This window comes from Capricornis sumatraensis, chromosome 22 (genome assembly GCF_032405125.1).
Source record: "Capricornis sumatraensis isolate serow.1 chromosome 22, serow.2, whole genome shotgun sequence".
NCBI classification, from domain to species: Eukaryota; Metazoa; Chordata; class Mammalia; order Artiodactyla; family Bovidae; genus Capricornis; species Capricornis sumatraensis.
This window is the reverse complement of record NC_091090.1, coordinates 38,168,190-38,191,695: the sequence shown is the minus strand read 5'-3', so window position 1 is coordinate 38,191,695 and position 23,506 is coordinate 38,168,190.

Here is a 23,506-nt window from a genome sequence, read left to right as displayed (position 1 = left end):
TCTTATTTTCATTAAATAGAAAATTAAAAGAAAATTTACCCTACAATTGAGAGAATGAAGCTCCTATTAACGCATATATATGGAATTTAGAAAGATGGTAACGATAACCCATTATGCGAGACAGCAAAAGAGACACAGATGTATAGAACAGTCTTTTGGAATCTGTGGGAGAGGGAGAGGGAGAGGGTGGGATGATTTGGGAGAATGGCATTGAAACATGTATAATATCATATAAGAAATGAATCGCCAGTCTAGGTTTGATGCAGGATACAGGATGCTTAGGGCTGGTGCACTGGGATGACCCAGAGAGATGGTATGGGGAGGGAGGAGGGAAGGGGGTTCAGGATTGGGAACACATGTACACCCATGGCAGATTTATGTTGATGTATGGCAAAACCAATACAATATTGTAAAGTAAAAAATAATAATAATAATAATAAATAAAATATGAAAAAAATAAAAAATAAAACCTTGTTTCAAATATAAAAAAAATAAAAAATAAAATTAGAAATGAATCACGAGTCCAGATTTGATGCATGATACTGGATGCTTGGGGCTGGTGCACTGAGACGACTCAGAGGGATGGTATGGAGAGGGAGGAGGGAGGGGGGTTCAGGATGGGGAACACATGTATACCTGTGGCAGATTAATGTTGATGTATGGCAAAACCAATACAATATTGTAAAGAATAAATAAATAAATAAATAAACCACAAAAAAATTAGTCACAAATAACAGAAGCTGGCATTGCAAAGAAGATCATTAAGAGATTACTTAAGAATCACAGCCAGTTATTCTGGGTCATGTTATTAGAAGCAACGAATTAGACAGTTGTTCATGGTTCTGCTCACGCTACCAGAAAGGCTGAATTTTCAGGATTCTTTATGAAAGCCAGCCACGAACTGTCAGCCAACTATCATAGTGTTACACGAGAAAATATAAATACTTCGAAATTTGTATAAATAGCATGAGGTTTACTGAAGTGTCTAAGGATTGTTAGGATGCTGTCTTAGTCCTTCTGGGTTGCTATAACGAAATATCACAGGCTTAAAAACAATGGAAATGGATTTCCACAGCGTGGTCATGCAGGATCCTTTCTGGTCACACACTTCTTACTGTATTGTCACACGGGGGAGGGCTCGGGAGCTCTGAGTGTCTCTTATATATAAAAGCACTTATCTCATTGAACTGGCTCATCCTCCTCCAGGGGCTGTCGTCACCCGCACTCCACTGCATCCTCATCTCCTGCATCACCGGGCAGCCATTCCACACATTCCACCACTCTGGCTTTCCCAAGTCCAGGTCAGTCAAGTGTCAGCTCCACCTCATATTCAGCCTATTCAATGTTTCCCTCTCCCCTGCTGAGGCCCAGGGGACCTACCAGGAAATGCAGATGTGTCTTTTTCTGCAAGGTTCCTTCTCTCTCCCTCTCTGGATCCTCATTCCTTAGGCCATGTTGGAACAAGGTGGATGGTAACGAGATGGGAAAGTTCTGACATCACTGACTTACATGGTGCTGTTGTAGCCTTCTCTTGGTCCAGACGGACTGATCTGAAATTCTCCGTGACTGACAAGTGTTTCCCTGTAGGGTATCCTTTTGCTTTTCCAGGAATTCACAAGTTAGGGGTCCTTAAATTCATAGTTTCCTTTTTAATCAGGGGAAATGTTCTGGAACCCACAGCTCCCCACCTGCAGTAGTCACCACAGCCTCTCTGTTTCCCTCACTCTGCAAGCACCATCTGGAGAAAATTAAGCAGCCCACAGGAAACCCATGTATCATAAACACTCTGAACAATTGACTGACAGAAATACTGGTGTGCATCTGTCCATCACTGTGGATTTTGGACAATTGACCAACTGGTCACATAGACACTGAGTAGATCAGAAAGCTGGATTTAAAAACACATTTATCTGAGAAGTGAGATACCATTCTCTCTTCCTTTTAGAGTATTATCCTTGTCATTAATTATTTGGCCTTATAAACATGCCCTAGTAGGTCACTAAACTATAAAATTATAAAATTCTCCAAATAGACTGAGTCTCTACTGAGACTGGAGCAATGTGACTGGATTAGGGATGCTCAGCTTGTTCAACAGCCTCCAAACAACCTGGAATGAGGGCCAATCTCTTGACGGGCTCTCCTAGGAAGCCGACGATGTTGCTGGGCTGGTGTTACAGCATCTTTAGGGCTTTAGCAGTAATTCTTGGTAAAGAAAATGGGGAATCAAAAGGTAGAAGGGAAAGGGGCATGAAAAAAAGAAAAGGAAGAGAAAGACGGAAGGAAGGAAAGGCAGCAAAGGGAAAGTGAGTCTAGGACCTGGGTAGTGAAGGATGAAATGCTGTTGAACACTTTATTTTTAAGGACCCAAATATATATGCTTTTTTAAATATCCCAACAGCATATATTTCATATTCCCTTTTATCTCCATTTTCTCTTCTCTCCTCTTTTTTCTGAAATTGTCCTTTGTATTAGGAGTTTTCGTTTGTTGTTACTAAAGGTCATAGTTCTAGAGAGGAACAAAGTTTGGCAACTCCTCAGGGCACAATTCAGCCAAATCATCTTCTTTTAGGCAAAGACACCTTTCACCCACATACAGGAACACTGTCCAGCAAAACCAACCTCTTCCCTCATAGGCAGGATATTCTTGCCTGAGTCCTGCCCCTGCCTCTACCTGGGATGACCCAAACTTTTCAGAATATGACAGAATACTCTCTCCCAAAGCAATCTATCAATTCCTCCTTTGGTGTCTTCATGCATGTAAAGTGTCAGCTTTTTTGTATTTTCACTTTCTTCTTTCAAAAGGTAAAAGACCATCAAACACCCTGTAAGCACTTTGTAAGTCATTTACTGCCAAAAACATCTAATTCTATTTGTTACTTGCTTAACTTTCTTTCCTTCAATGTCTAGATATTTCCAGCAGAGAAAATGGTATTAATTAGAGGGAAAATTTGGCAATAAGGGGGACAATGTAATTGGAGGAAATATACACACACTAATAGACCACATGCATCTTCATGTATTTGTCTCTTATAAAATTTATTTCAAGCATAAATTTAGGACTTTACATCAAGAACAGAGGTGGTGACATTGAGAGTGCTCTCCTTGCTTGACTGTGACATATAAAGTGAATACTGTAGATTTCAGACAATATTGAACAGAGCCACAGAAACATTATAGAGTCAGTCAGGAATAGCCAGAGCAGGGATATTTGGACACGATTTAAGAATCACTCCCTTGCCATCCAGAAAGCATCAATTTTCCCCTCTTTTACAGATTTCCAAGTAAGACTACATTTGAAGAAATGGCCCTACTATATCAAGAATAGTATCAGTGGTTACCGAATGGAAACCAACAAATGAAAAACTTTCAAAGTTCACTGACCTTATAGATTAGTAAATCACATGTCATGGATACAATGAGGACTTAAACTGAGGTTTAAAAAAATCTCTGTTTTCCAGAAGCAGGCCCGCAAGTTGTGGAGAAGGAGAGGGTGATATAAACACACAATTTGCTATATTACATGATAGGTTGTAGAAGAATAAGATGTGATGTCAACACGGTGCTACAGTATATTGAAGTAAAGCTAGGAGCCATGTGAGTGTGTCATAGGAGTGACGCTGATGGGATGGCTTTGTGATGGAGTTTTGAAAAGTTGATGGGATATTGATGTGCAAAAATGGGAAAACAGTATATCTGTCAATTAACTTAGGATCATCTTACGAAGTAAGGATATCTGACATCCTAGATCAAGGCAGCTTTTTATCCTAGATATAAAATACATATAGCATTATGAGGAATCAGTGAATAATCAAGTCTGACTAAAACACAAGAAATTTTCATTTTTTACCATTCATGTTGTATCTCTCATGATTATGCTTCCATGATATACTGTATACATTACTGTAGGCTTAGAATGGAGAAATACTTGTATGGATTTTTATGGATTAAGGAGAATCATACATTGCAAAATGGAGAGTTTATCTTTATTCTACAAAGCAACAGGAAACCAAGAACATTTAGTCCAAGAGAGTAGTATGTCCAGAATTAGAAAAGAGAAACTTTAATGTGGATTGAGAAGTTGTGGCTGGTAGAGAAAAAGAAAGAGATGAGAAAGAGCTGGGATTATGACACTAAAAATCAAAGAGGGCTCTGCCAAATTAAAAGACACAAAGCATGCTAGAGATACAGGAAATGAAATAGACCTTGACCACATGCAAGGAATGAGGCAGACATAAGAGCCAGAAAAGGCATCCAGCAATATGGGACTAGTTAAGTCAATAAATGACTGAAAAGTCAGAGAGAAGGGAGGATATAAATTAAAGTTTTATCCAAAAGCACCTGAGCTCTGTTTTCCTGTATTTCATATCTTTGTACCAGAAATCACCAAAAAATATTAAGGTTCTGCAGGAAATGATAGAAATAAATATTCTATGGAGCCTCTGCTAGACTCTCTGGAATACCAGAACCAAAGCACAACTACCCAGTGATAACAAGCAGTAAGTCACTAGCCGCTATCAACACTTAAGTAACACATACATTGTAAAGCATAGAGGATGAACGGAAATCAAATGGAAACAACCCATACCTTTACAGAGCCAGCCTAAACAAAACCTAAAACCTAAACCAAATAGAGGTCATGGTCTCCTTAATCATGTGTCCACTTTCTCCAAGAGGTTCTCATCCTTTTGCCTGAATCCTCCCTTGTTTACTAACGCTTTATTGCCTTACTCTCAGCAGACGGTCAGCTAATCACTAGTCAAATAAATAATCAAACAATGTTCACTCCTGATACATATTTGTGTTGATTGACTCTTCAAACTGGAAAGCTTCAAACTGAAGCTTGTTGATTGACTCTTCAAACTGAATGTAAAACGCTAATACTGGAAGGACTCCTTCCCAGCCTCTTTCCAAAGTGCCCAGTGGGCAGCAATTGCGAGTCTAGCTACTTAGACGTCTTCTGCTGTAATTATAACCTCTTTGGATAGTGAAGACAGGAGACGGATGAAGCACTGAATGATGTCGAGAAAAAAATGCATGGACACGTGGAAAAGATACCATAAGCCTTAAACACCGATCTATGCCTGCACACCAGACCATGTGTGATGGGAGCCAGGTGGGCCTAATGAGGGATGGATTTTTCAAGAAAGCTCTCTCTGAGTTGGCACTGAGAAGTTTGATTCAACTCAACTGTTTCAACATGATTCTTTGATTCTAAAACTCAGAGCCACTTGTCTCATTTAACTGCACTAAGTCAAAAAGGGAATATACTTATTGCCTATTTGAACACTGCCAAAAGAGTCGGACACAACTGAGCGACTTCACTTTCAGTTTTCACTTTCATGCATTGGAGAAGGAAATGACAACCCACTCCAGTGTTCTTGCCTGGAGAATCCGAGGGACGGGGGAGCCTGGTGGTCTGCTTTCTATGGGGTCGCACAGAGTTGGACATGACTGAGCAGCAGCAGCAGCAGCAGCAGCAGCAGCAGCAAGAGATCGTAAAAGTTTTCTCACAAGGAGAAAATTGTAACTATTTCTAATGAGGGACATTCACCAGATTTATTGTGATGATCATTTTGCAATATATGTCAAGTAATTATGTTGTACACCTGAAACAAAATAACATTATAAATACCTGAAATTAAAATAGCATATTGTCAATGTGACTTATGTATAATAATCATATAATCATTATGTTATATACATAACACATATCATACCTTCAATTAACTTCAGTCACTCAGTCATATACAACTGTTTGAGACCCCACAGACTGCAGCACAATAGGCTCCCATGTCCTGCACCATCTCCTGGAGTTTGCTCAAACTCATGCCCATCGACTCAGTGATGCTATCCAGCCATCTCATCTTCTGCCTTCTCCTTCTCCTCCTGCCATCAATCTTTTCCAGCACCAGGGTCTTTTCCAATGAGTCAATTCTTTGTATCATTTGGCCAAAGTATTGGAGCTTCAGCTTCAGTATCAGTCCTTTCAATGAATATTCAGGGCTGATTTCCTTTAGTATTGACCGGTTTGATCTCCTTGCAGTCCAGGGAACTCTCAAGAGTCTTCTCCAACACTGCAGTTCAAAAGCATCAATTCCTCAGTGCTCAGTTTCCTTACGGTCCAGCTCTCACATCCATACTGACTACTGGGAAAACCATAGCTTTGACTAGATGGAATTTTATTTATATATATAAACATATATGTACACATACCTATGTAAGAAAAAGTTTTTGAAAAGGAATGTATTTTCAATAAAGAAAACAAATAAACTAGTATAATTGTTTTTTTCCAAATGTGCATTTTGGCTATCATGTTTGGTCTAAAACATTTTCTTCAAATATAGTTTATGTTTATGCTGATAAAAGAAACAGAAACGTGTCTTAATCTTGTAACATTAACTGTAGAACGGGTTATTTAAAATAGATAATCAGTTCAGTTTGGTTCAGTTCAGTCGCTCAGTCGTGTGCGACTCTGCGAGCCCATGAATCGCAGCATGCCAGGCCTCCCTGTTCATCACCAACTCCCAGAGTTCACCCAGACTCACGCCCATCAAGTCCGTGATGCCATCAAGCCATTTCATCCTCGGTCATCCACTTTTCCTCCTGCCCCCAATCTCTCCCAGCATCAAAGTCCTTTCCAATGAGTCAACTCTTCGCATTAGGTGGCCAAAGTACTGGAGTTTCAGCTTTAGCATCATTGCTTCCAAAGAAATCCCAGGGTTGATCTCCTTCAGAATGGACTGGTTGGATCTCCTTGCAGTCAAAGGGACTCTCAAGAGTCTTCTCCAACACCACAGTTCAAAAGCATCAATTCTTCGGCACTCAGCCTTCTTCACAGTCCAACTCTCACATCCATACATGACCACAGGAAAAACCATAGCCTTGACTAGATGGACCTTAGTCGGCAAAGTAATGTCTCTGCTTTTGAATATACTATCTAGGTTGGTCATAACTTTCCTTCCAAGGAGTAAGCCTCTTTTAATTTCATGGCTGCAATTACCATCTGCATTGATTTTGGAGCCCAGAAAATAAAGTCTGACACTGTTTACACTGTTTCCCCATCTATTTCCCATGAAGTGATGGGACCGGATGCCATGATCTTCGTTTTCTGAATGTTGAGCTTTAAGCCAACTTTTTCACTCTCCTCTTTCACTTTCATCAGGAGGCTTTTTAGCTCCTCTTCACTTTCTGCCAAAAGGGTGGTTCATCTTCATATCTGAGGTTATTGATATTTCTCCCAGCAATCTTGATTCCAGCTTGTGTTTCTTCCAGTCCAGTGTTTCTCATAATGTACTCTGCATATAAGTTAAATAAGCAGGGTGACAATATACAGCCTTGACATACTCCTTTTCCTATTTGGAACCAGTCTGTTGTTCCATGTGCAGTTCTAACTGTTGCTTCCTGGCCTGCATACAGATTTCTCAAGAGGCAGGTTAGGTGGTCTGGTATTCCCATCTCTCAGAATTTTCCAAAATCACAAAATTTTGAAACCCATAGGCCTGCCCACTACTCTGCTATTAGTCATTTAACCAACTGATCATTGACTTAATTCTTCCTTGACTCAGAAACTCTTATAGGTGCTTGAAGTGAAACTGAAAGTGAAGTCGCTCAGTCATGTCCAACTCTTTGCAACCCACTGGACTGTAGCCCACCAGGCTCCTCGGTCCATGAGATTCTCCAGGCAAGAATACTGGAGTGGGTTGCCATTTCCTTCTCCAAGGGATCTTCCCAACCCAGGGATTGAACCCAGGTCTTCTGCATTGCAGGCAGACACTTTAAACTCTGAGCCACCAGGGAAGCCCTCATAGGTGCTTAGTTTACATCAGTAAACAAAGCAGGCAGACACTTATCCTCATGGAACTGATATTCTAGCTGGGAGAAGACAGATAATCTGCAATAAACATGAATCCATGTACATTATATGGTATGTTAACAGGTGATCTGTACTATTGGAAAAGAACTAGTAAAGCAGAAGATGGGGTTTAAGGAATAAAGGTGAAGAAAGGGAGGTGATTTAAAGAAAGACAACTTAGACCACACAGAGGGGGGCAAACATGCTCTCTTGCATTCAAGATTCAAGTTTTCCCCTGTCCAGTCAGGTCTCTTGGTCTTCTATCCAACTTCAAAAATTTTTCCGTCTCTGAGGCTCTATGCAAACTCATGCAAACAAGGATGTTCTGAATATTCTGCCTCTTCAGTTGAACTAGTTTGATAAAAAATTGTTGGTAAACTCCACCAAATTAAGTAACATTTTATGCAGCACATTTTTATAATTTTCTGTTTCTTGAAGAACTAATCTCCAAATTATTTTCCATTTTCCAACAGTCAGTTACCTAATTATATTATGTAAAAATATTATATATGCACTGCTATTCTTATATATTATGACATTTAAAAGATATACAGAAAATATAAGCTAAATGACAGTGAGATAAAAATAAATAGAAATTGAAATGGTAACATTTTCTTCCCCAGGGGATGAGGACACTCATTTTTATGGCCACTGGACTAATGGATTCTGAATGTACACATGTAATTACACCAGTTATGTAACTATCATAATAAAGTAATTTCTTTTACATATAGCTTCAATTGAAGTTCTCAGAATACCACAAGGGGTAAGAAATACAATTATATCTGAATAACTCTCTTCATATGCATATATAAAATTTTGTGAGCTCAATTAAGTAAACATCTTTAGTTCTTTGTTATTCCATCAATACATCAACTGGTAAATAATCCAAACTCTATCTTTTTTTCAGTTTTTAAATCTCAAGTCATAATAAAACTGGGCCAATGGCCTAGAAGATTGAATAAAATGTCATATGGATATCATCATATATATGCATTTGTAAAGAAAATTAATGAAAACATACAGAAGACTTACAGTTTGCTGAAACAGAAAGTATACTTACGCAGAGCTGAATATACATATCACTTAGGAAAAATACCTTCTCAGCTTCTGATGACTTCTAAAGAAAGGGACTCCACAACTTGCATCTCCAGCCTGCTGTGGACTCCTTTCCACTTTCCTCCTCAACTTCCCTCCATGAAATCTCTTCCCTAGGTTATAAAACACACCTTGGGCTTCTGGTCAAGATATGTTTCAAGACAAGATGTGATTCAAGACAAGACAACCTTGACCTCTTTGTGCCCACTCCTCTGTTTGTTCTGGAAAAAAGAAGAGACCACTAAAGGGGACCTTGTATATTTGGCAAGAAGAAGGTGAGCTACTTTAGGGCCTGAAGAATGGAAGAGCAACACAGCAGCACCTAAGAGATGACAAGCCAGGCCCACCATTCCTGACCTCCAACCTAGATCAGAAGGCAGCCTGAGTAGGGCTGTTCCTCCCAAGCAACAAATGTGAAGGAACACCAGGTGGTGGGTTAGTTGCTAAGCTGTGCCTGACTCTTTGTGACCCATGGACTGTAGCTCACCAGGTTCCTCTGTCTATGGAATTCTCCAGGCAAGAATACGGATTCCCATGTCTTCCTCCAGGGGATCTTCCCAACCCAGGGATTGAATCCAGGTCTTCACAAGGCAAGTGAATTCCTTACTGTCTGAGGCACCAGGAAAGCCCAAGAAACTCAATAATCACATGGATATTTGGAAAATAAAAGGATAAAAGTGCCGGGAGCCAGCAGGACGAGTCCCGCCTGTGGCAAAGGTTATGAGGTGGAGGGGCCCGACAGGCAAAGGCGAGTCGGGCCTTAAGGGAGCCTCACTGGATCTGCTCATGCATCTGCCTCAAAACCAGAGTCTACCTGCCTTACTGCATTGTGCTTTTCGCCTACTCTTCTGACATTATATGGGGGGCCATCCCCCACCACCTCTCTCTGAAATGGAGTTAACTTAGGACTCCAATTAATAAATCTCCTGGGCATGACAAGGGTGTTTCAGTCCAAAAACCTCTCTGCTGGCAGACTAGTTTGTGTGACAGGACTATCCACACTCCTGCTACTACTTACATGATTGTTTACAACCTCTCAACCATAAATGGCACAGAGAGTTTGGAGTATTTTGAAAGTCTTAGTTAACATAGTGTTTTTCTAAAGATAAAAATCATGTTGGTGAAGGGTTTCGTTGCTGAGTTAATGATTGCCGCCAGGCCTCCATATCCTTAGGCACCTGGGAGTATGTTAATCAATGTAATTGGAATGTAGAAAAAGAAATATAGTAGTTTTGATGTTAGCAATACTAGACTTTTTGAGTTAATGAATTTTCTCTTTTGTTATACATCACTGTACTCCTCTTTCTTTGTTATAAATCATTGTGTCCTTGCTATGTAAAAATGAAACTTTATCACTAATTTCAGACTAAATAGATCTTAAGGGGAAACAAGCCTTCTGATCGATTAACCTTTATCAATAGAAAGAAAGGTGGGGCCATAAAATGTTAATTGGTCTCCAACCAAAAGAAATTGTGAAGTGTAAGACCCTTGTAACAAAGATATGCTGAGAACAAGGTCTTTAGATAAGGGTCTGAGCAGCTGACCCTGCATGACTATGTCTCTTACATTTATCTCTATGTATAACTAAAAGCTAGACCATTCAGGTATGACCTAAAGCAAATCCCTTATGATTATACAGTGGAAGTGAGAAATAGATTTAAGGGACTAGATCTGATAGATGGAGTGCCTGATTAACTATGGAATGAGGTTCGTGACATTGTACAGGAGACAGGGATCAAGACCATCCCCATGGAAAAGAAATGCAAAACAGCAAAATGGCTGTCTGGGGAGGCCTTACAAATAGCTGTGAAAAGAAGAGACGTGAAAAGCAAAGGAGAAAAGGAAAGATATAAGCAGCTGAATGAAGAGTTCCAAAGAATAGCAAGAAGAGATAAGAAAGCCTTTTTCAGCCATCAATGCAAAGAAATAGAGGATAACAACAGAATGGGAAAGACTAGAGATCTCTTCAAGAAAATTAGAGATATCAAGGGAACATTTCATGCAAAGATGGGCTTGATAAAGGATGGAAATGGTATGGACCTAACAGCAGCAGAAGATATTAAGAAGAGGTGGCAAGAATACACAGAAAAACTGTACAAAAAAGATCTTCATGACCCAGATAATCATGATGGTGTGATCACTCATCTAGAGCCAGACATCTTGGAAAGTGAAGTCAGGTGGGCCTTGGAAAGCATCACTACGAACAAAGCTAGTGGAGGTGATGGAATTCCAGTTGAGCTGTTTCAAATCCTGAAAGATGATGCTGTGAAAGTGCTGCACTCAATATGCCAGCAATTTTGGAAAACTCAGCAGTGGCCACAGGACTGGAAAAGGTCAGTTTTCATTCCAATTCCAAAGAAAGGCAATGCCAAAGAACGCTCAAACTACCGCACAGTTGCACTCATCTCACACGCTAGTAAAGTAATGCTCAAATTCTCCAAGCCAGGCTTCAGCAATACCTGAACCATGAAATCCCTGATGTTCAAGCTGGTTTTAGAAAAGGCAGAGGAACCAGAGTTCAAATTGCCAACATCTGCTGGATCATGGAAAAACCAAGAGAGTTCCAGAAAAACATCTATTTCTGCTTTATTGACTATGCCAAAGCCTTTGACTGTGTGGATCACAATAAACTGTGGAAAATTCTGAAAGAGATGGGAAAACCAGACCACCTCACCTGCCTCTTGAGAAATCTGTATGCAGGCCAGGAAGCAACAGTTAGAACTGCACATGGAACAACAGACTGGTTCCAAATAAGAAAAGGAGTATGTCAAGGCTGTATATTGTCACCCTGCTTATTTAACTTGTATGCAAAGTACATCATGAGAAACACTGGACTGGAAGAAACACAAGCTGGATTCAAGATTGCTGGGAGAAATATTAACAACCTCAGATATGCAGATGACACCACCCTTATGGCAGAAAGTGAAGAGGAGCTAAAAAGCCTCTTGATGAAAGTGAAAGTGGAGAGTCAAAAAGTTGGCTTATCTCAACATTCAGAAAATGAAGATCATGGCATCCGGTCCCATCACTCCATGGGAAATAGATGGGGAAACAGTGGAAACCATGTCAGACTTTATATTTTTGGGCTCGAAAATCATGGCAGATGGTGACTGCAGCCATGAAATTAAAAGACGCTTACTCCTTGGAAGAAAAGGTATGACCAACCTAGACAGTATATTCAAAAGCAGAGACATTACTTTGCCGACTAAGGTCCGTCTTGTCAAGGCTATGGTTTTTCCTGTGGTCATGTATGGATGTGAGAGTTGGACTGTGAAGAAGGCTGAGTGCCGAAGAATTGATGCTTTTGAACTGTGGTGTTGGAGAAGACTCTTGAGAGTCCCTTGGACTGCAAGGAGATCCAACCAGTCCATTCTGAAGGAGAGCAACCTTGGGATTTCTTTGGAAGGAATGATGCTAAAGCTGAAACGCCAGTACTTTGGCCACCTCATGTGAAGAGTTGACTCATTGGAAAAGACTCTGATGCCTGGAGGGATTGGGGGCAGGAGGAGAAGGGGATGACAGAGGATGAGATGATGGATGGTATCACCAACTCGATGGACGTGAGTCTGAGTGAACTCCGGGAGATGGTGATGGACAGGGAGGCCTGGCGTGTTGTGATTCATGGGGTTGCAAAGAGTCGGACACAACTGAGCGACTGAACTGAACTGATAACTAAAAGTATAAAAGTGAACCTGGAAAATAAAGAAACGGACCAGTTCCTGGAAAGACTGGTTTCTCCAGTGTGGTCTTTTCTCGTTCTTTTCTTTTCTGGCTGAATTCCCATCTGGAGCGTGGAGGCTCACAATGTCTACTTACTTGCCCTGGCTTCTAAGACCCATGCGAGAGGGAGCCCAAGGAGGGGCAGCCTCCGCTATTCAAGTGGGCGCCAGTGGCCTACATAGATGTTGCAAACTCCTTGTCTTGGAGTTTTATTGGTTTTCCGCGTAAACCAAGTTATTCAGCGTCTTTTCTCCACTTATTTTCTTACTACACTATTTCTTTCTAATATCCCTCCATATCTTTAATTAAGCAATTAATTCCTTAGACGCTGTCGCAGTCCCTGCTTCGAATTCCCCATATCCACCAGGGCATAAAAGCATATGTTAATATTAGACAAAGTAAAATTTAGAGCAAAGAACATTTCCAAAGACAAAGGAATACAAGCACATTACATAAAGTAAAAGGAGTTTAATCCCTGGGTCAAAAGATCCCCTGGAGGAGGGCATGGCAAACTACCTTAACATTCTTTCCTGGAGAATCCCCATGGACAGAGGAGCCTGACAGGCTATATAGTCCATGGGGTCTCAAAGAGTTGGACATGAGTAAAGTCATTTGGTACACATGTAAGAGAGGAAAACTTAAAAGTCCTCACCAAAAAGATCTTGAAAGTTAAATAGGTGAGATGATATTAATAGATATGTTAATTAGCTCACTGAGGGGATCCATTAATAATGTATACCTATTTAAATTGTCATGTATTCTTTATATAGCTTGCAATTTTTTCTGGAAAATATATTTTTAAAATACTGAAAAAAGAAAACAGTAAGAATTTCAATGCTTTTTATATAATTTTGTAGGTATCAAACATTACGCTTTGTAAGTAAAAGGTTTTTTTTTTTTTTTTTTATTCCAGATAATAACCGGTGGGATTCACTGGATATTCAAAAAGGGAAGAAACCTTGGAAATTATCTAGACAATCTTCCCATATTAAGGATATATAAGTAAATCCAAGAATGATTATGCCACTTATCTAAACTTATAAAACTCGATGCAAAAGTAGCAATAGAAAGCACATTTCCTAGGTTTAAGTGAATCTTTACTGAATTACCAAGCAAATGGAAATATCTCCTATGCTCTGCAAAACTTGATTCTTATCTCTTTCAGAGAACTGATCATATTCCACCTTGTATTCTTGTTCAGTTAGCATAAGTTTTACCAAGTAAATTGAATTCTTTGAAGGTGCAATCCTGGCATGTGTGATCTTCTCACTGTATATTCTCACATAGGGCTAACTCTTTATAAATGCCATTCCTTCTCCCTGGAAGACCCTCTTTCTCTTACCTGATTACCTCCTCAGCATCTTTCAGATCTCAGTAAAAACCATTTCCACAAAGCAGCCTTTCACGACTCTGACACAGCTCAGGTCTCCTTGTTATGTGGACATTTGGCATTCTGTGCTTTTCCTTGACAGATGAAAATACATAAAGTATTTCCATAACAGATGAAAACACTTTAAGGAGAGTCTACAATTCAAGTATTTTTACATTGCACACAAACACCTAATCTTTCTTTGAAGGTACAAAAAAATTCACCTCCTTGATGAATTGTTACCTACTTTTCCCAGATGAAAGTACCATCTTCCTCCTTATGGCTTCCTAATTTCATTCTCATCATTTTTATCTCACTGACCACATTCTGTCTTATAGTTAATTATCTGAACAACACCAATTCCCACTGCTTTAATTCAGTTCCCTTGGGTTTACAAAGGCTGCACCAACTACCCTGAACTTCCTATTTACTGAGTATCAACTATAGCAGAAACTGGTATTTTTCACAGACCAGCCTATTTGTTCCTTTTGAGGTAAATATTAGAATTAAAAGGAAATACTCAGCCTCTGGTATTTTAAATACACTGACAACTGGACAAAATTTTAACTGCTATTCCAGATAAAAGTTACTTTTGTGTTGTTTTTTTTTTTCTTTCAGAAAGAACTTGCATTCTAGATAGCTTTCAGGTGAATAGAAACGGGACTGATATGTTAGCTGGAAAAAAAAAAAAACACTGTTGCAGGAAACAAAAGTAGACAATCACACATCTTCTGTATAGTCAAGACTCATTTTATTGGGAGCTGTGGGCTCAGAGAGTAAACAGTCTGCCTGCAGTACAGGAGACCTGGATTCCATCCTTGGTCAGGAAGATACCTGGAAGAGGGCATATCAAACCATTCTAGTATTCTTGCCTAGAAATCCCCATGAACAGAGGAGCCTGGTGGGTTGCAGTCCATGGGGTCGTCAGATCATGGAGTCATAAAGCGTTGGATTCAACTGAGCAACTACGCATAGCAAAATTCCTCAAGGTGACATACTGACATTTAGAAACAGTTTCTCTCACTAGTCTGCTTAACTACAACTCCTGCTTTTCAATGAAAAACCAAAGATAAAAGTAGTATTTCATAACAATCAAGTAATTTTTTCTATTAAGGAATTTTTCTTAAAGCTAGGCTAGAGAAAAACACTGTGAGATAGAGCAGATAATTAGAAGTAGAAGAGATCCAACACGGAAGCTGCACAACCAATCGATAATTTTCTTTTCCAGAAAAAGAATAAAACCTCAGTTTTGGATCATATTTCATACAGAGATTTGCATAATCTTGGAAATGTAAAGGATTTTCTACTCTAAAGTCCTTGTTTAGTTGAGAAAACCAAGGCCTAGAGAAGTGAAATAAGTTTACTAAGTCAAAGAGCAGTTATGTTGGGATTCTGATGAGAGCCCAGTGACAGGCCTTCGAGTTCAGTTACTTCAACTTTGGGCTGACAGGCTGGAGATTGGGGTACCAGTAATGGTGCAGTCTTCAGGTTGAATTGTTTTTACTTTGGGAAACCTTTATCTTTGCTCTTAACACCCTCAATTGATCCCATAAAATCCACGAGCTATTGGTTTAAATGTTAATTACATCTAAGAAAGTATGTTCCCAGGTGAGCATGTGAAAGAATTACAATTTTTAAAGAAATGTACAATTTTATGGAGTACATTACCACGTGCCACTGGAATTGAATATCTTTGCTACCTGTTCCACACTCATGACCTAGGAAGGGAAAACAAGATTGACAATTTTTTTTTCCCCCACTTAATCATGTCCAGAGTTTTAGTGAATGCAGGCTGCTATTACAAAATGCCAGAGGCTAGGTGGTTTATAAACCAAGTATTTATCTAAGTTCTGGTGGCTAGAAGTCCAACATCAGGATGCCAACATGGTTGAGTGAATGAGGGCCTCTTCCAGGACATATCCCTAAATAGAAGGGATGAGCAAGTATTTCAGGCCTCTTTCACAAGAGCCCTAATCCCATTCATGTGGGCTCTGCCCTCATGTGGGTTCTGAACTCATGACCTAACTATTTTCAAGTGGTCCCACCATCTAAAATTGTCACTTTGGGGGTTAGGTTTTCAACATATGAATTTTGGGAGAACATAAGTGTTAGACCACGGCACCCGATGAGGAGACTGACTTGTCTAAGGTAACTCAAAGCTTACTGAATGCTCTGTGATGCTGATATGAAGCCAAGGACTAAGGAATTATAGATTTCTCTTGGTATATACTCAGGGGATTGCAGAGTTTTGAAAGATACAGATAAAAAACTGCTCAGATAAAAAACTATCTTATTGGGGGGGGGGCGGGGGGATTGTCTATTCTGTAAAAAAATAGCATGCATTTTTTATGCTGTATTCGAATATATAAAACTCAGTTACCTATCCATTCACCAAAACGCATTATAGAAATACAAATAATCCCATTTACAATTACATCAAAAAAATAAAATACTTAGAAATAATTTTAAGCAAGGTGTTGAAAGATCTATGTATGAAAACATTCAAGACAATCATGAAAGAAATATTTAAAAGACACAAAAGGAACATATTTCATATTTATTGACTGGAAGAATTAATATTGTTAATATACCCATACTACACACAGCTATCTACATATTCACTGCAGTCTCTCAAAATTCCAAGGCATTTTTCACAACTGAAATTAGAAAATTCTACAGCTTGTATAAAACTGTTGTTGTTGTTCAGTTGCCAGGACTTGCCTGACTCTGTGTGACTCCACAGCCTGTAATACACCAGACTTCCCTGTCCCTTACCATCTCCAAGAATTTGCCCAAGTTCATGCCCATTGAATTTGTGATGCCATTCAACCATCTCATCCTCTGTCACCCTCTTTTTCCTCTGTCTTCAATCTTTCCCAGCATCAGGGTCTTTTCCAGTGAGTCAGCTGTTCACATTAGGTGGCCAAAGTATTGGAGATTCAGCTTCAGCATCAGTCCTTCTGAAGAGTATATGGTGTTGATTTCCTTTAAGATTGACTGGTTTTGATCTCCTTGGTGCCCAAGGGACTCTAAAGAGTCTTCTGCAGCACCACAGTTCAAAAATATCACTTCTTCAGCACTCTGCCTTCTTTACTGTCTGCCCAGCTCTTACCTGTGTACATGACTACAGGAAAGATCATAGCCTTGACTATACAAAGCTCTGTTGGCAAAGTGATGTTTTTGCTTTTAATACACTGTCTAGTTTTGTCACAGCTTTCCTGCCAAAAAGCAGTCTTCTTCTAATTTCATGGCTGCAGTCACCATCCACATTGATTTTAGAGCCCAAGAAGAGTAAATCTGTCACTGCTTCCACCTTTTCCCCTTCTATTTGCATGTAAGTGATGGGACCAGATGCCATGATCTTAGCTTTTTTGATATTGAGTTTTAACCAGCTTTTTCACTTTCCTCTTTCACACTCATCGGAGGCTCTTTAGTTCTTCACTTTCTACCATTAGAGTGGTATCATTCACACATCTCAGGTTGTTGATATTTCTCCCAGCAATCTTGATTCCAACCTTTAGGACTTATCCAGTCCAACATTTCACATGACATGCTCTGCATATACGTTAAATCAGTGCCGTGATGGACAATATTCATCCTTGACAGACTCCTTCACGAATTTTGAACCAGTTTATTGTTCCTTGTCTGCTTCTAACTGTTACTGTTTGATCTGCATACAGCTTTCTCAGAAGACAGATAAGATTCGTCTGGTATTCCCATCTCCTTAAGAATTTTCCAATTTGTTGTGATCCACACAGTTCAGTAAGGTTAATGAAGCAGATGGTTTTCTGGAATTCCTTTGATTTCTCTATGTTCCCCCAAATGCTGCCAATTTGATCTCTGGTTCCTCTGCCTTTTCTAAAGCCAGGATGAACATCTGGAAGTTCTAGGTTCACATAATGCTGAAGACTAGCCAGGAAGATTTTGATCATAACCTTACTAGCACTGGAGATGACTGCATTTGTTCAGTGGCTTGAACATTCTTTAATACTGTCCTTCTTGGGAATTGGGATGAGGATTGACCTTTTCCAGTCCTCTGGTCACTGCTGGCTTTTTGAAATTTCTGACATATTGAGTGGAGCACTTTAATAGCATCAACTTTTAGGGTTTTAAATAGCTTTGTTGGAATTCTATCACCTCCACTAGCTTTGCTGGTAGCAGTGTTTTTAAGACCCACTGGAGTTCACATTCCATAATATCTGGCTAAGTGAGAAACTACACTATTGTGATTATCTGGGTCATTAGGATATTTTTTTGTATAGTTCTTCTGCGTATTTTTTCCATCTCTTCTTGGTCTATTTATCTGTATTAAATCACAAAACACCAAAGATAAAAGTGATCTTGGGAAAGAAGAATAAACTTCGAGACTAGGTTTGCTGATTTCAAATTGTATTAGAAAGCTATAGTAAGCAAAACAGAATAATTTGCTTCTGGCACGAAAACAGACACATAGATCAACAGAGGAGAACAGCAAAACCAGAAAGAAATGCACATCCATATGTTGTCGGTTAGCTTATGAAAAAGAGCCAAGAATATCCAGTTGGAAAAGGACATGCTTTTCAAGAATGATACTGAGAAAACTCGATAGTCCTATGAAAAAACCAAAACTATGCCCCTGTTTTTTGCTATACACGAAAATCAACTAAAAATGAATAAAAAATCAGAACATAAGACTTTAAGCAATTAAACTACTAGAAGAAGACATTGAGATAATCTTCTTGCCATCTGTCTTTGCAATTGTTTTTTTGGTTTCACACCAAAAGCATGGCACAACTGCAAAAACAAAGTAGTGGAACCACATAAAACTCCAAACATAGGAACATCAGCAAAATCAAATGGCAACTTACAGATTGACAGAAAATATTTCCAAATCATATATTTGAAAAGGGCTTAATATCCAAAACTACATGAGACATACAACTGAAGGGCAGAAAAAACAAATAATCCTAAAATTTATTAGAGCGTAATAAAAGTAAGAGTTTCAAAAAATCTGAAGATTAGACTGTAGGTGAGAGACACAGCCAGGTTTTCCTTTTAGAACAACAAAAGCCTGTGCCTGTCTGGCATTACTTTCTTCATCTCCACTCACTTGTTTGACAATTACAATTCAATGTGTACATTCTTCAGTCAATAGCAATCACCCCATAAAATATGTTGAATATGCAAAGAAAAAAATAAACAGCCTTATCCCAAAATGTTGTGTAATCTAAAGATACAATTACAGTGTACCTAAGAGAAAGACTGACATGCATAAAACGGGTACTCAACAAATACTATGACAACAACAGTAAAAAATCCTATGAATACAACTAATTTTCTGGGGCTAAAGGTACCTAAAGGGCTAATCCACATTATCTCTGTTTCTCATTTTATATTCTTCCCTAAAATGCTATTTCTTTAATAAAATGTAACTAATTTGCATTCCAAAAGTGTGAGGTGGATCAAAGTTTGTCACCCTTAATCTAAGTGTACAAGATTATCAAAGGTATGACAATTAATAAGCAGACTGCCCTACACCCAGAGTCCTTGGGGACCTGTCATTAGCAGTAAAGGGATATTTGAGATTTCACCTCAGTTAAAAATACAATTAGGCAGAGAAAAATTATACACCCTGTTCTCATTTTCTCCATTTTCTTTTGAAATTGAGAACACACTTGAGTCACTCTAAAGTAATATTATTGACTTGCATAACATTTTTTTTTTTTGCTCTGCAATGTGAATGTACATTTTTCAAATATCAAGCCTTTGATCTGAGTTGCTCCACCAGAACACTCTATAAAGAATGGAAACCATTTCTATATAAGACTTTGCTCTGCTGAGAGGAAGAATACTTTAGCTTGGAAGAGGTTGGAAATATCCCATCTGAAAACCCTTTTCAAGCCCTCCTCAGCCTAAACACTTTACTGAGAGGGGTCAAAGGTCACCAACTGCTAGAACAAAACCCTAATTAGGCATTGCTTCCATAAGGAAGCTAAGTTAAGTGGAAACTCAGAGGTCACCAACTGGAATCCTTAATGCAAAAAGGGTCAAACAGTAAAAAAGTGTCCTTAAAAAGTAACAGGTCCATTATTCTAAATCCTACCAATGTTTACAAGTTGTCCAATAAGTTTAAAAGCCTAGCTTCTTAGGTATCAATGTGGAAACGAAACTGAACTATTCAAGGAGGAGTGGTAACAATAATGGTGTGGTCAGTCCAAACTTTGAACTCTCAAAGCAACCAGCCTGCAAACTATGAAGCGCCAGGTGGTTTTATAAACCCAAAGGTCCACAAATCTTTCCTTAAAATTTCCAATTTAAAAGAAAAAGGGTTGCCTTCTTTGTGGGATTGGGGTAAATTTTTGTCACGGGGTGTCTGACCACCCCGCCCCCCACCCCCGCCTGCCGCCAACTCTAATAGCTTTTTAAGTTTTCTTGCTCTGCATGCAGGAGACCAGCAGAACAGAGGCCAAGAGAACAAGCTCAGAGCACAGCGTCATCTGGCAGCTGTCTTGCTGGGGAGAGAAGGCTGAGCTTCTATTTCTCAACCTTGACTGTCTCACTGTAGTCATCACAACTTAATGAAGTTCTAAGACTTTAAACATTCATGGACTGAATTACAGATTCTTCCTTCAATTGGAAGTGGTATATATTTCTGATTTTCAAATACAACTCCAAATCTCCAGTTTTAAAATCATATTCAACAGTGGCCAGCAAGAGGGAATGATGGGGGAAAGACTTCCCTGATTTTGTTATTTAGTCACTAATTAGTGCCTGATTCTTTTGCAATCCTGTGGACTGTAATCAACCAGGCTCCTCTGTCCATGGGATTTCCCTGACATGAATACTAGAGTGGGTTGCCATTTCCTTGTCCAGGGTATCTTCACCACTCAGGAAATCGAAATCGGGTCTCCTGCATTGGCAGGTGGGTTCTTTACTGCTGAACCAGCAGTGTAACTTTAATTTGTAATGGAGTCAACTTTATCCCCACAACTTTTAATGTGTGTGTTGGAGCTACCCATTTCCCAGAACATGCAGGAAGACTACAAAAAAATTGAAGGGAAAGAGGGACAGACCAAAGAGCCATTGGTAGACAGAATGCAAATTGGCTCATTTCACCTGTCAATGTCTGTATACACACCTGTGTGCGGAGCATCTGTGTGCCAATTTTGTCAGAATGGGATTCTACCAGGCAAGAGTCTGCAAAAAATATGAGGCTTTGATGTTGCTACAAAAATTAGTGAATCAGAAAAGGGCAACTGTTCTTGGCAGACCTATCTATCTTACCTAGTTTGGCCATTGAAATATGTACACATCCCATTATTTCATGTTCTTACATGTTCTTTCATGTTCTTACATTTCCTGATCTACTCAACCCTTCATTACACATCACCTTAACTTCCTTCCTTGTTTCCCAGGTTTCTTTCTTCCCTAAGTGCATGAAACCCTTGTCTCCTTGTTTATCACAATGAGACTAAGACCAATATGAATATAAAAATTGCTTTGTAAATTATGAAGCTTTGAAACAATTTCAATCATGATTATATATTCATATGCCAAAATATACAAAAGATAGAGTGCAAAGGAAGACATGAGAAATGCTAAATGCTTAAGATGGCTTACCTTTAGAAAATTATGTTCAAGATCATTTAATAATCACATCAAAGTTTATTAGAATTATTAGACTAGAGAAGTTTCAAATTCCATGGAAAATGGAAAACAAAACATGGAATGACTTCGAGCTTCAAGGTATATATAATAGGAAATTTCAACAAACTGGGTTGTTGAGTCCTGGGGTGGATCATTAAAGGAGACTGTGGACTGAATTCCCAGGAATTGTATAAGGAGCAGAATGGTCACCATCTGATGTGGTTCCCACTCTGTAACCAAACAAGAGGACTGAGAGAAATCAGGTCACCCCAACCTATTTTATAGTTCCAAAATTTGATCAAAGCATTAATTTTTTAAAACTCTTATGCAATGTCCCTATAACTTTAATACCAACACTCACATTTAAAAATGTAAAATTTCCTAGAGAAAGGAAAAGTAGTCAAAAATTACAGCTATTATGGTAACAAATAACAGAAATATCTTTTCAAAAGCAACGCATCTTCATTTTAACAGCAGCCATTTCAGATGAAACTTGGGTTGATAAGACACCCCCAGAGGTTCAAAACTCAGAGGTGGTGATAGCAAAACAAGAGCAAGTTTCTCGGGTTTTACTGTAGCCCCACAAAGGCTTTATGATCTGCAGTGTTGAGAAGAAAAACCATATTCAGCCACATGAAAAATGTTAAACCTTTCAATGACTGGTCATCGTAACACTGTCAGAGACCTTCCACACCAAAGTTAATGCCATCCTGGTTAGAAGATCCTTCAGCTACCCTGTATGTATATCTGTATGAATATATTGTGGAAAAGGCAATGGCACCCCACTCCAGTACTCTTGCCTGGAAATTGATGTCTATGTATTTATATTGTTTTGAATATTTTTATTTTAAGAAAATGAAGGAGGAACATTAAAATTCTCTTCTGATTTGAAGGTTTAGTGTGGGATTTTCACTGTTTTCACTAACAATTTACTTTGAAAAGAAGAGAATTAGGGCAACAAGATCAGTCTAAATTTTCTATCTTCAGTCACTGGAAAATGGGAACCTGAGTTTCCTTTGTATGCCAGTCATTTATTATGTGGGGAGTGTGTGTGTGTGTGATGTGTGTGTGTTTGTGTGTGTGTCTGTGTGATGGGCATATGTGTGCAAGCATAAGACAGCCACTGCTGCTCAAGCAGCCTGAAAAATTTCATACACCACCGATCTAGTCCTGACAATAGGATCCAGCTTGGAAAACAAAACCTCTCTCTCAGTGCTACCCTCAGCTTTTTGGATCTCCTTAAAAGCACAAATGATACAGGGGGAGGCTTTTATTTCACACAAGCAGTTTCAACTGATAAGATTCTTTGTCACCCCTGGGGACTAAGCACCCAGTTATAACATTTGTATGGAAGCTGACGTGTTAAGTTTGCCCTCAAAGATAAAAAACCTACCAAACACTAGAAAGAGGAGAAGCAGGGTGCAGTTAAAAGTGAGGCCAGAGGCTGAGGGGCTATTCATCCATTGATAACTACTTAATTTTTAATGCTTTTGCTTAAGTGATATTTAAACATTGAAAAAGTCTCCATTTTGCCTTTCTCAGTAGATACTGCAGTTCTTTTCTTTTTAATTTTTCCTATGTAGACACAAACATATATATATATCAAATGTCATGAATAGTGACTAGCAAGCAGAGCATTTTTTGAGACAGAATTGGTAGAGAAAACTGTAAGATATTTAAAGTATCAGTTCAGTTCAGTTCAGTTCAGTCACTCAGTGATGTCCGACTCTTTGCGACCCCATGAATCGCAGCACACCAGGCCTCTTTGTCCAACACCAAAGTCTGGAGTTCATTGAAACTCATGTCCATTGAGTCAGTGATGCCATCCAGCCATCTCATCC